Raw genomic sequence first — 14,275 nt, forward strand, 5'->3', positions numbered from 1 at the left:
AGCCACCCTGACATTCGAGGGACAACACAGCATAACAGTGATGGTCAGACCCATTAACTCTGGTTGGAAGGTGAACTGAAAAGGAAAACAGAAATCATCCCATCACACTGACAACAATAATGATCCCATTGGTAAGGGGTGTGGGTGCGGGGGATGTGCCTTTAGAGAAAAAGGGCAAAAGCCAGAGTTCTCTTTAGGGGGACAAGTGTCACAAGGCAAGAAAGGTCTAAGAACTGTCCCTGAAGATAAATACTTACAGAACCACCAAGGGCCTTGACTAATGTGAAATTGGGACTGACTGGTAAGTGCTTCCTTATTTACAACAAGTCCCTTCCAGAGCCAACTCTGATTTACTTAACATCAATGCCTCAGGTAGAAGAAGCGGTGTGCCGATTTTTCTTTAGTCAGATTTAATTCCAGTTTCTGCCTTCAAAGGTGCGCAAACTGCTCCAAAGGGTGCCCCGAACCTGGTGCTTGAACCCCGCTACTCTTTTTTCCTTCATCTCTTATTCTGCACTTCCTCATTTCTCTCCACCTTTCTTTCTAAAACCCAAATGGTTGACTGACGAGAGGACACGATCACTGATAAGAAGACAGTCAAAGAGGAGACGAGCAAAAAGCCCCCGAGTCACGTCCTGTGGCCCTGACGTAAGTACTCAGGAGAGTCTGATGGAGTTCATACCAATGCTGAGTTTAGGGCTTAACAACATAACCAGGAAGATCACGGATGACTTTAAAGAAAAAATGAAGAAAAGGGCACTGAGAAGGCAGTTACATTTTTTCAGTCTACAAAAACCATGATTTCATTGTACTTCCATTTATACACTTACACACACACAACCTGATACCTTTATTTTTTTTTAATATATTAAATGGCAGCGAGCCATGTTAGACTGCAGAGAATTATAAGTGGAGTCTGCCTTAAAAAAGGGAAAAAAGAAGGTTTCTCTCAAGTGACAGTAAATTGGATAAATGCTATTTTTAGATGAAATATATCTAACTAATGTCCAGATGTGATTCTACCACATGAAGAGAAAAATGAATCTATCTAAAGCACTGAGCTGTACTTGAAAACATTTTGTAAAGATTTCTGGTAATAACGATTTATCATGGAAAGGCTTAGACACATGGTACTGACCGGCAGCCTCTGCAGCAGTTCCCTTGGGAACAACATCTGCACACATGGCTTCAACATGTAGATAATCCCAAGGTTTACATTCCTGATTTAATTGTTACTAACTCTCCGGGCTTGCAACTCATTGGCAGTGTATCTCCACATGAGCAGAAAGGAATAGGGGGAGAAGAACACACGAATCAGGATTTCTGTGCTCAGCCAGTGGGGTCCTCACGTGGCGGGTGTCATGAGAGATCATCTGCTTGTTCAAAGGATGCTGCTTCTGCTCCAGACATTTTTGGACGTCTGACTCATTCACTCAACAAGTATTATTTAAATGACCTCTTTTTTTTTTTGACCTCACTGTGTGGCTTTCAAGATCTTAATTCCCTGACCAGGGATCGAACCCATGCCCACTGCCATGGAAGCTCAGAGTCCCAGTCACTGGACCGCCAGGGAATTCCCCCAACAAATATTATTTAAGTGCCTACAGTCTTCAAGCTGAGCATGAAGTGATGAGCAGAACAAACACAGCCCCTGCCATCATGGTTATAGTCTAGTGGAATTCCTTTTGGCCCAGATTACAAGTTACAAGAGAAAATCAAATCTTATTACTTCGCTGACACAAACAGTGGCGCCGTGTTAGATCATGGTCTTTGCTACTGTGCGTGACCCTGAATAACGTCTGGCCATTTGAAAAGTCAACCCCTGAAATACAGTCACTGAAGATGTTTAAAATAACATGATATTGGCTTTAAAATAAGAGTTACAAACAAGTCACTGGGCAGTGGCATCATCACTGGAATAAAGGCATGGCCTCTCCAAGTGATTCTCTCTGCTGTTTCTGCTCCTACAAGGGAGTGAGGAAATCTGCCTGAGGACAGCAGCAAGGTGGCAGGGAGGAAGCAGCAGCAAGGAGGAAGGTGGAGCAAGTAAGGCAGGTAAAGAATCCCTGGATAGAGGAGGGAGTACAGCTTTTATTGGGGGATAAAAGCAATAAATGAGGGGAGCTTCAGAGCTGAGCCCAGCTGCTTAAAAAACCTTGGCCAAGTGTGTAATGGAATCCATCAAAACAACTAGATGGGGAAGCGCAGGAACTGGCCTCACCTAGGGCTGGGGAAGGAAGTAGCTTCATGGGGCCATGGGCGTGTCAGGCACTTCTGCTCTTGGTAGGAGTGGCCACAACTACCTTAAAATCTTCAAGACTGTCCGATTGGCCCCACCATTGTCCCAAGAAGAGGATGAAGCCACCTAAGGATAACTATGTTCTCATTATGGACAGTCAATAAAAGGTGAAGATGGAACAGGGACTAATGACTTTATCTGACATGACTTTCTAATGATTTCTTAAATATCCAGTAGCGATGTGAAGATGCACACATACGAAAAAATCCTCTTTTTATAACTGACAAATCATATGCGCCATTTTGCAGTTTAAGTGGTTTTCATTTTCCGGTATTAGAGATGGATTGGCATGTAGCCCTCTAAACTCTCCTGCTCCAAGTCTCTCGCGAGTAGCCCACTCTGCAGAGAATAGCTGCAACCTGGGGTGTGCCTCGTAGGCATGAAATCGAGCCGTGGAAGATATCAGGCCTGCGACATCAGTTTCACTCACATTACCCTCTACAGCTCAACTAACCAGGACAGGCCAGAGCTGGCTTCCTTTCCCTCCTCAAGAGCCACCCCACTGGGATAATCTTTTAAGCCAGAAATATACTTATTGTGTGCTTCCAGGCACCTTGGGTGATGCTGTTCCCCTGTAGGGACTCTAATGGAGTTGATCTCTTGATCTCCACCCCAATGCCCTGCTTTACACGGGTGGTTTTAAAATATACCTCAAGTAAAGCAATTATACTCCAATAAAGATGTTAAAAAAAATAAAAAATAAAATATACCTCAAATATACATCTATGGGATGGCCTGGTGGGTAGGACCAGACTTTCCCACTTGGCTACATACAGAGCTGCTATTTATTTATTTATGGCTGCGTTGGGTCTTCGTTGCTGTGCACGGGCTTTCTCTAGTTGTGGCGAGAGGGGGCTACTCTTCATTGCAGTGCACGGCCTTCTCATTGCGGTGGCTTCTCTTGTTGCAGAGCACGGGCTCTAGAGCTCAGGCTCAGTAGTTGTGGTGCATGGGCTTAGTTGCTCTGCAGCATGTGTGATCTTCCCAGACCAGGGCTTGAACCCGTGTCGCCCGCATTGGCAGGTGGATTCTTAACGACTGCGCCACCAGGGAAGTCCCTAGAGCTGCTTTTTTTTTTTTTTTTTTTTTAAATCAGTTTCTTGGGCTTCCCTGGTGGCGCAGTGGTTGAGAGTCCGCCTGCCGATGCAGGGGACACGGGTTCGTGCCCTGGTCCGGGAGGATCCCACATACCGCGGAGCGGCTGGGCCCGTGAGCCATGGCCGCTGAGCCTGCACGTCCGGAGCCTGTGCTCCGCAACGGGAGAGGCCACAACAGTGAGAGGCCCGCGTACCACAAAAAAAAAAAAAAAAAAAAAAATCAGTTTCTTAAACTGGTCTCCATGCAAGATTTTGTTAGATAAAACAAAAAATTTGGAGGAGTTTCTATTATACATATTTAAAGAAAAAAAGGTGGGGTGCTTGCAATAGCTATTCTAGACCAAGAGTCAGCAGTCATTTCAACCATATATGGGATGAACAGGGCTAGACAATGGGGTAAGCAAATTCCTTCTGTAGTCTGTTAAACCCAAGGCATGGACAAGAAAGAAAAAAACATGGGAAATCAATAAAAGAAGAGGAAAGTCAGAGAAAGAAAAGGATTAATTGCTGGAGTAGTGGTTTGGGGCCTTTCTCCCCAGAAAATGCACTCTTACACATATTCACATAATACTTTGCAAACCATCCGTCAGGTTCTGTGGACTGTGGAGTCCCTCACCTAGGGCCCAGGTTGAAAATCTCCATGGGAGGCCTCACCCACAGCAACCACCTTAAGTTACCCTATCAGTTACACAGTGTATCTGCTGTGAAGGCAAAATTCTGGGTTCTTCATTTCTCTTTAATGCCGCTCTGATCATTTTCCCTGATTATCCTCATGTGGATGAACCATACCCAAAATTGTGGACATGGGCTTTCAAATATTTCGCTCAGGATTCATCTGATTTAATAGGCTTTATCAGCTACTGTCCAGTCCATATCTACAGATCTCTAATCAAAAGAAATAACATAACCTGTCCGCTTCAGGTGAAGTCTACCCCTTGCCAAATGTGTTTCAACATGTCATATCAATAGCTCCCCTCAGAAACATAGACAATTGAGGTTTTTGCTGGAGACATCTAATATTACTTGGTTACTTTAACAGCACTAGCCTCCTGGTGTCATCCTTAGGCCTCGGTGGTTGTTACTGAAACTTTTAATCCACCTTCTCTTTAGAACCCTAAGACCAAGTAATCCACCGAGTCGCTACCCTATCGTGCTTGATCATTACCCAAAATAATCACTGCGTTTCTGGCCATCCGTCCTCTCTTGCACTAACAGAGCAGGGTTTAATTCCAGCACAGACTTTTCCTTCTGAGTTCCAGACTCACATATCCAGTGGCTTATATGTCCCAGACACCTTAAACTCAACATGCCTAAAGCTGGACTCTTCTTTCCTCCAGATTGACTTCTCCACCTGTCAACTTGCACCTACCACCATATAAACCATGCTTAAGACAAAGTTATTTGGACTTCTTCCTTCTTCTCCGCTCTCACATCCAGTAGGTGATAAGGTCTTAAGGAGTCCACCTCCATAGCCAAGCGCTTTCGTTCAGGTCTCCATCCTCCTTCTGGATTACTGCAGCAATACCACTGGACTTTTAGCCCCTCTCCCCTCAATATGTTGCCAATGACCTTTCAAAATTACAAATCTGATCTTGGAACCATTTCTACTTAAAATCCTTCAGTAGATTCCCCTTGCCTTCAAAATACAAACCAGACCCTTTAGCATGGAATTCAAGGCTGTACCCATGCTACCCTTCACTCCCCGAGGCCAGCACCCAAAGCTTGGACCCAGTCAACCACGTGCTATTCCTCTGAAAAGGAAAGGGTGATCAAGAGGGAAAGGCCATCTTTCCTCTTGCTTAGCACCTATGGGTTCTTCAAAAATGCATGGAATGTTGACACTGGCACTATGTTGCTGTTGAATGCACATTTTATCATTTCTAATCCTCCCAGCAATCCCCTGGGACTTGCAGAATTTGCTGGAAGTCACACAGCTAATGAGTAGCTAAACAAAGATTCAGAGCCAGGGCTGCTTGATTCCACTGCATACAATCTTTCCATGAAGCCAAGATGCCCCACTTCAGAGCTGCACTCAGATGTCTTCTACAGCCGCACCGCCCCCCACCCCGCCCGGCTCCACATCTGGCCTGTTCTTATAGCGCCCCACCTGGGCTTTCCTCTAACTGCCTCAGTAATATGCAGTGCAAGTGTTCCTGAGTCTCAGTCCTATGTTGTGAGCTTCTAGTTGGCAGAAGTTGGGCCTTTCAATTAGAAAAGAATACCTGTTCACAGAAGCTAAAATTTAACTAATATATCAGACTATGAGTAGACCCCCCCCCCCAGTTCAGCTTCTTACAAGTAACCAATGTTAACCTCCTTTTGTATAACCTTCCAGAAATGTTCATGACTATGGAAATATATGTACAAATACTCTTTCCACCCACAGATGGCTCATACTGTATATACTTCTCTGCAATTTGTTTTTTTTCCTTAAACCTACACCTTAGACATTTTTCTACATCAGTATGTGTAGATCTACATCTTTTTTTTTATAGAAATAAATCCATGTATACTACTTTCACAATTCATATAAAGGAATAAAACTCACTGTTGAAAGGTTATAAAGTCAGTGTGGAAAAGAAAAATAAGTCTAGCAATGTGCTGTTTACAAGAGAAACACCTAAAACATGAGGCAGAAAGATTAAAAGTCAAGGGATTCACTCCTACACTGTTGGTGGGAATGTAAATTCGTGCAGCCACTATGGAGAGCAATAAGGAGGTTCCGTAAAAAACTAAAAATAGAGCTACCATATGATCCTGTAATCCCACTCCTGGGCATATATCCAGAGAAAACCATAGTTCAAAAAGATACATGCACCCCAATGTTCATTGCAGCACTATTTACAATAGCCAAGACATGGAAGCAACCTAAATGTCCATTGATAGATGAATGGATAAAGAAGACGTGGTACAGAACTAGAACAAAAAATTTCACAATTCGTATGGAAACACAAAAGACCCCGAATAGCCAAAGCAATCTTGAGAAAGAAAAACAGAGCTGGAGGAATCAGGCTCCCTGACTTCAGACTATACTACAAAGCTACAGTCAGCAAGACAGTATGGTACTGGCACAAAAACAGAAATATAGATCAATGGAACAGGATAGAAAGCCCAGAGATAAACACACACACATCTGGTCATCTTATCTTTGATAAAGGAGGCAATAATATACAGTGGAGAAAAGACAGCCTCTTCAATAAGTGGTGCTGGGAAAACTGGACAGCTACATGTAAAAGAATGAAATTAGAACACTCCCTAATACCATAAAAAAAAAAACTCAAAATGGATTAAAGACCTAAATGTAAGGCCAGACACCATCAAACTCTTAGAGGAAAACATAGGCAGAACACTCTGTGACATAAATCACAGCAAGATCCTTTTTGACCCACCTCCTAGAGAAATGGAAATAAAAACAAACAAATAGGACCTAATGAAACTTAAAAGCTTTTGCACAGCAAAGGAAACCATAAACAAGATGAAAAGACAACCCTCAGAATGGGAGAAAATATTTGCAAATGAAGCAACTGACAAAGGATTAATCTCCAAAACATACAAGCAACTCATGCAGCTCAATATCAAAAGAACAAACAACCCAATCCAAAAATGGGCAGAAGACCTAAATAGACATTTCTCCAAAGAAGATATACAGATTGCCAACAAACACATGAAAGAATGCTCAACATCATTAATCATTAGAGAAATGCAAATCAAAACTACAATGAGATATCATCTCACACCGGTCAGAATGGCCATCATCAAAAAATCTACAAACAATAAATGCTGGAGAGGGTGTGGAGAAAAGGGAACCCTCTTGCACTGTTGGTGGGAATGTAAACTGATACAGCCACTATGGAGAACAGTATGGAGGTTCCTTGAAAAACTAAAAATAGAACTACCACACAACCCAGCAATCCCACTACTGGGCATATACCCTGAGAAAACCGTAATTCAAAAAGAGTCATGTACCAAAATGTTCACTGCAGCTCTTTTTACAATAGCCAGGACATGGAAGCAACCTAAGTGTCCATCAACAGATGAATGGATAAAGAAGATGTGGCACATACATACAGTGGAATATTACTCAGCCATAAAAAGGAATAAAAGTGAGTTATTTGTAGTGAGGTGGATGGACCTAGAGACTGTCATACAGAGTGAAGTAAGTCAGAAAGAGAAAAACAAATACCGTATGCTAACACATATATATGGAATCTTAAAAAAAAAAGAAAAGAAAAAAAATTTATCAGAAGAACCTAGGGGCAAGACGGGAATAAACACACAGACCTACTAGAGAATGGACTTGAGGGTACAGGGAGGGGGAAGGGTAATCTGGGACAAAGTGAAACAGTGGCATGGACATATATACACTACCAAACGTAAAATAGATAGCTAGTGGGAAGCAGCTGCATAGCACAGGGAGATCAGCTTGGTGCTTTGTGACCACCTAGAGGGATGGGATAGGGAGGGTGGGAGGGAGGGAGATGCAAGAGGGGAGAGATATGGGGACATATGTATAACTGATTCACTCTGTTATAAAGCAGAAACTAACACACCGTTGTAAAGCAATTATACTCCAATAAAGATGTTAAAAAAAAGTTAAATAAAGTAAAAAAAAAACAACAAAGAAGATGTGGTATACATATACACAATGGAATACTACTCAGCCATAAAAAAGAATGAAATAATGCCATTTGCAGCAACATGGATGGACCTAGAGATTATCATACTAAGAGGAGTAAGTCAGAGAAAGACAAATATCATATGATATTGCTTATATGTGGAATCTAAAAAAAAAAAAGATGCAAATTAACTTGTCTACAAAACAGAAATATACACAGAGACATAGAAAATAAACTTATGGTTGCCAAAGGGGAAAGGAGGGGAAGGATAAATTAGGAGTTTGGGATTAACATATACACACTACTATATATGAAATAGATAATCACCAAGGATCTACTGTATACTACAGAGAACTATACTCAGTATTTCATAATGACCTATAAGGAAAAAGAATCTGAAAAAGAATATATATGTGTGTGTGTATAACTGAACCGCTTTGCTGTAAAACTGAAACTAACACAACATTGTAAATAAACTACACTTCAATAGAAAAAAGCACAAAAAAAGGGGAAAAAAAGACCAATAAAAGGCAAAACAAAACAGTGTTCTAGAGAAGCCGTTAAAAAAAATTCGAGGGGTTCATTGAATAAAAGAATACATGAATCTGTGTGTGTGTGCGTTTAAATAAATAAATGGAGGAGAAGGGAAATTTCTGCCTTACAGAAAAAAACTAACCAGTAAGTATGGGAGGAATGTTGGAAGTAGAAAACTGCCATTTGGCAACCATCGTAGTAATAACTGATTCAAGCAAGAATCATTAATTTTTACTAAAGGGTAAACATTTGAGGAATAACAGCTTATTTACAATTGTCTCAAAATCTCTCTCCACAAGAAAGGATGAATTTACAAATTACAAAAGGAAAAATAAGAACTTTCCAATGAAGATATTGACAGGCACCACCCTAACCAAGTGATCTAAATTAGCAGCACAATTAATGTGCACATCATCTGATATCAAGCACTAAGAAGGACACAGCATTACTTCTGGGGTAGTTCTGTCAAAATATAAAACCTGAATATCATCATGAATGAACATCAGACAAACCCAACTCAAGAGACATTCTGCAAAATAACAGGCCAGATCCTTCAAAAATGTCAAGTTCATGAGAGACAATGAAAGCACTAAGGAAGCATTTCAGATTTAGGGTAGCTAAAGAGATGTAACAACAGAATGCAACCTGTGATTCAGGACTTTCTTTTGCTATAAAGGACATTACTGGGACAAATCTCAATGGCATTCCAAAATTACAAATCCGATCTTGCAACCACTTCTACTTGAAATCCTTCGATAGATGTCCTTTGCCTTCAAAACATAAAGCAGGGCTTCCCTGGTGGCGCAGTGGTTGAGAGTCCGCCTGCCGATGCAGGGGACGTGGGTTCACGCCCCGGTCTGGGAAGATCCCACATGCCACGGAGTGGCTGGGCCCGTGAGCCATGGCCGATGAGCCTGCGCGTCCGGAGCCTGTGCTCCACAACGGGAGAGGCCACAGCAGTGAGAGGCCCGCGTACCAAAAAAAAAAAAAAAAAGTTAAAAAAAAAAAACAAACATAAAGCAAACCTGTTAGCACGGAATTCAATACTCTTCGTAACCTGTCCCATCTGTAAATACTTCAGTATGTATCTCTAAGCAATGACCTTCTTGTTGTTGTTAATGTAGCCATAATTTCAGCCAGGGCTGGATGTGGGAGCTATCAGAGACCCAAGCAGAGCCTGTGTACCAGCCCCCACCATCTGGAAGCACAGGGGTGCCCTTGCTATAGATGAGCTGAATTCTGGATCTCTAAGAATGATGCTAGTTGGTACTTTTAACCCCCCTTCCCTCCAGGTGATTACAGTGTGTAGTTGGCCCCTGCCAACCTCTCCATTCTCCTCTCCCACCCTCCACTGTTGAGCTCTGTGAGATCACAAACCATAATTCTGGGGACCCTCAGTCTTTTTTTTTTTTTTAATATATTTTAATTTATTTTTCATTTTTGGCTGCATTGGGTCTTCGTTGCTGCACGCGGTCTTTCTCTAGTTGCGGCGAGCAGGGGCTACTCTTCGTTGCGGTACGTGGGCTTCTCATTGCGGTGGCTTCTCTTGTTGCAGAGCACGAGCAGTAGGCATGCGGGCTTCCGTAGTTGTTGCACATGGGCTCAGTAGTTGTGGCTCGCGGGCTCTAGAGCTCAGGCTCAATAGTTGTGGCGCATGGGCTTATTTGCTCCACGACATGTGAGATCTTCCTGGACCACGGCTCGAACCCATGTCCCCTGCACTGGCAGGCAGATTCTTAACCACTGCGACACCAGGGGAGTCCCATCTGGTTCCTTTTTTTTTGCGGTACACAGGCCTCTCACTGTTGTGGCCTCTCCCGTTGTGGAGCACAGGCTCCGGACGCACAGGCTCAGCGGCCATGGCTCACGGGCCTAGCCGCTCCGCAGCATGCGGGATCTTCCCGAACCGGGGCACGAACCCGTGTCCCCTGCATTGGCAGGCGGACTCTCAACCACTGCGCCACCAGGGAAGCCCCATCTGGTTCCTTTTTGCTTAATAATTCCTTCTTCAATTCATCTCTCCCCTTCCACATTTCACTATAAGTATTCAGGAGGAACCAAGCTTTTCCTTCAATAGTTTCCATAGAAATCTCAGCTAAGCATCCAATTTTATCATTCACAAGTCCTACCTTCCACAAAACACTAGAACACAGTTCAGCTAAGTTCTCTGCCAAATTATAACAAGGATCACCTTTCCCCAAGTTTCCAAACACCTGTTTCTCATTTCTGTCCCAGATCTCACCAAAATCAATTGTAACATATTTCTAGCGTGCACCTCAAAACTCTTCCAGCCTTTACCCATTACCCAGTTCCAAAGCTGCTTCTACACACACAGGTGTTTGTTACAGCAGCACCCCACTTCTCCGTACCAAAATCTGCTTTAGTCAGATTGGGCTGCTATAACATAGACTGGGTGACTTAACCAAAATTTATTTTCCCACAGTTCTGGAGACTGGAAGTCCAAGGTCTAAATACAACAGGGTCAGTGTCTGGTGAGGGCTCTCTCCCTGTGTTGCAGAAGGCCATCTCTTGCTATGTCCTCACCTGGCAAAGAGCAAGCAATCTCGCATTCACTCTTCTTCTTATAAAACCAGTAATCCCATCATGAGGGCCCCACCTTCATGACTTCATCTAACCTTAATTCCCTCCCAAAGGCCTCATCTCCAAATATTAACACATTGGGGGTTAGGGTTTCAACATATGAATACGGCTCACAGCATTGTCTAAAATTTTTCTGTCTTGCTGGGCTGCTCCTTTTCCAATCCTTTGGGTAGAGACAGCAGGCTTTTGTTGGGGTTTCCTTGTCTGCTCCTATTGGCATTTCCAGGTTGCAGGCTTCCTTCAGCTCCAAGTCTGGGGTGTATGAGGAAAAAAAGAAAATGCAAGAAACTCACCGCCATATTGTTTTTCAGGTCCGAAGTCCCTAGCCATTCTGCCTTTTCTCCACCTTTCAGAGTCTTCTTTTGTTTTCTTTATAGTGTCCAGTGTTTTCAGTTATACTTAGTGGAAAGAATAAGGAGAAGTATATCTACTCTACCTTCCCTGTTATTCTTTTAAAGAACTCTACTAGGGACTTCCCTGGTGGCACAGTGGTTAAGAATCCACCTGCCAATGCAGGGGACACAGGTTCGTGCCCTGGTTGGGGAAGATCCCACATGCCACAGAGCAACTAAGCCCGCGAGCCACAACTACTGAGCCCACGTGTCGCAACTACTGAAGCCTGCGCACCCAGAGCCCGTGCTCTGCAACAAGCCACCACAATGAGAAGCCTGTGCACCACAATGAAGAGTAGCCCCCCACTCGCCACAACTAGAGAAAGCCCGTGTGCAGCAATGAAGACCGGATGCAGCCAAAAATAAATAAATAAATAAATAAATATTTTTTGAAAGAGCTCTATTGGAGGGCTGTGCCAGTTTACTGATGACCATTTAGGGTTGGTAATAAATGTCATTTTTTCCTACTGAAAACAATGCTGCAATAAACAAGGGAGTCGACTGTTGGGGTTTTGCTTGTTTTTCCTTCCTCTATCACCAGGGCTCAGTAGTGCCAAGCCACATAGCAGGTAAGTAATAAATGCTTATTGAATGAATAACTGCATTGACTGAACGGCTTCATTCTTTACCTCGTGTGCCCTTAAATGCATCAAAGATTCTTACCACTTAAAAACCTCAACAATTCGAACTGAGTTGACTAAAAATTAGCTTATTAATTGATAAAGACTTGATCTATGCCTTCTCCATCAGTTGTTGCACTTTATGACTGAAAGAACTTAGCTTTCTAGGTATGGGAGCAAATATGATTAGAAGGAAATTCATCAAAACAAATTCCCAATGTGAACTCTGGGATTACGGGTGATTTACATTTCCTTACCTTCTAAGTTTCCTACAATGATCACACTTTCTATCTGAAAAGCGTAAAACAATAAGTTATTCTTAGAGTGAAAAGCTTTTAAAACTCAATGGCCTGGGGCTTCCCTGGTGGTGCAGTGGTTGGGAGTCCGCCTGCCGATGCAGGGGACACTGGTTCGTGCCCCGGTCCGGGAGGATCCCACATGCCGCGGAGCGGCTGGGCCCGTGAGCCATGGCCGCTGAGCCTGCGCGTCCGGAGCCTGTGCTCCGCAACGGGAGAGGCCACAGCAGTGGGAGGCCCGCGTACCGCAAAAAAAAAAAAAACAAAAAAAACCTCAATGGCCTGAAGCTGTGGTCATCGGTGGAGGGTCTGGAGTCTCCATAAATAACATCATGCTGTGGGTATATTTACTGGTCATCCTGGCCCTGCATTAACTTGGAAATAGATATGGGAGCATAAGTGAAATGTATCACTTCACCAAAAGCATCATGGCATGTAAGGGAGACAGGCCTACAGGTAAACGCACAGAAGGTTCACACAGCTGTACCCGGTGTCGGTCAGATGAGTGAGCAACTTGGGTGGCAGATGAATGATAAAAGCTGAGATTTGCTGAGCCCTTACCTCATGCCAGGTACTGTCCTGGGTGCTGTACATGAAGCGATGGCCTCAAAACAACACCTATTCTGAGATGAGAAGACGGAGGCAGAACTGCCTTATGTGATTGCCCTAAGTCACACAGTGCAAGCAGAGGAGCTAGGATTCAAAGCACAGGAAGCATGGCTTCAGAACCCAAACTCTGAATTTCAAGGGTGTCAAGATCTCCTCTGCTCTAAAAATATCTCCTCCTCCAGCTGTTTCTTGATTTGTCATACTTGCCAAAAGCAGCATTAAAGTGCTTCTGAAAGAAGGGTAGATGCGACGAATCTTGTCCATGGGAGTTCTGTGTGGGCACGTACATCCCCATGGCATTTCCCTGCTGGCTCACTACCGATTTGCCACTCCCACTGTTTCTGGAACACACCCCACGATCTGCCTTCACCCTTAACTTTTGACCATTACTAGACCTTTGCCTTTGGAATGGGTCTCAGCCACCTCATCAGCTGCACATCACACCTCCTCGGGTCCCATCCTTAGGTTCTGGTCTAGCTGCTTCTCATATTCATTCACATATTCATTCACATATCATTCATTCATTCACATCATTCACATATCCCCTCTGCTAGGGGTTGACAATATTGGATTTATTTCTCTGGTTTGGGTCCCTGTGAAAACATAGTATTCCTAGCGAGATGCACCAAGTCTCATTAGTATCTTCTCCAGTAAACTCACGCTAAGGCATAATTACCTGGGCCAGAAAATCATAGGCTATGAATCTGTTAAAAATGGAAGGGATGATTTTGATGATGATGTTGGTTACTCGAGTGATACCTATGAGGTTCTAGACCCTTCACATGTATGTCTTCTATAATCTTCACAGCCTTGGCAATGATAGTTCCCTTTTACAAATGGAGAACAAAAGGCTCAGAGAAGTTAAATAAGATTATATAGGCAAGACTCAAATCCAGGTCTGTCTGGTTTGCAAAACTAGAGTTCTTCCCCCATTTCTGTGCTTGTACACAGGGGTGGAGGATTGGGAAAAGAAAGTAAAAAGTTGAGGACTCCATGTACTGTCTATATATACAAATATACTATAAGCCCATTACTGGGCATCATCTGCCAGTTTTTTGGCCATTAAGAGACATTCAGTGGCTCACAAACTTTAGGTGATATATTTATACACACACACACACACACACTATATATATATATATATTTCTTGAAAAATAAGAATGATATCCTGCCAAGAACCACTGCGGGGAAAAATCTAAACAAAATTGACT

Source organism: Leucopleurus acutus (assembly GCF_964270905.1).
Source record: "Leucopleurus acutus genome assembly, chromosome: 19".
Classification (NCBI taxonomy): Eukaryota; Metazoa; Chordata; class Mammalia; order Artiodactyla; family Delphinidae; genus Leucopleurus; species Leucopleurus acutus.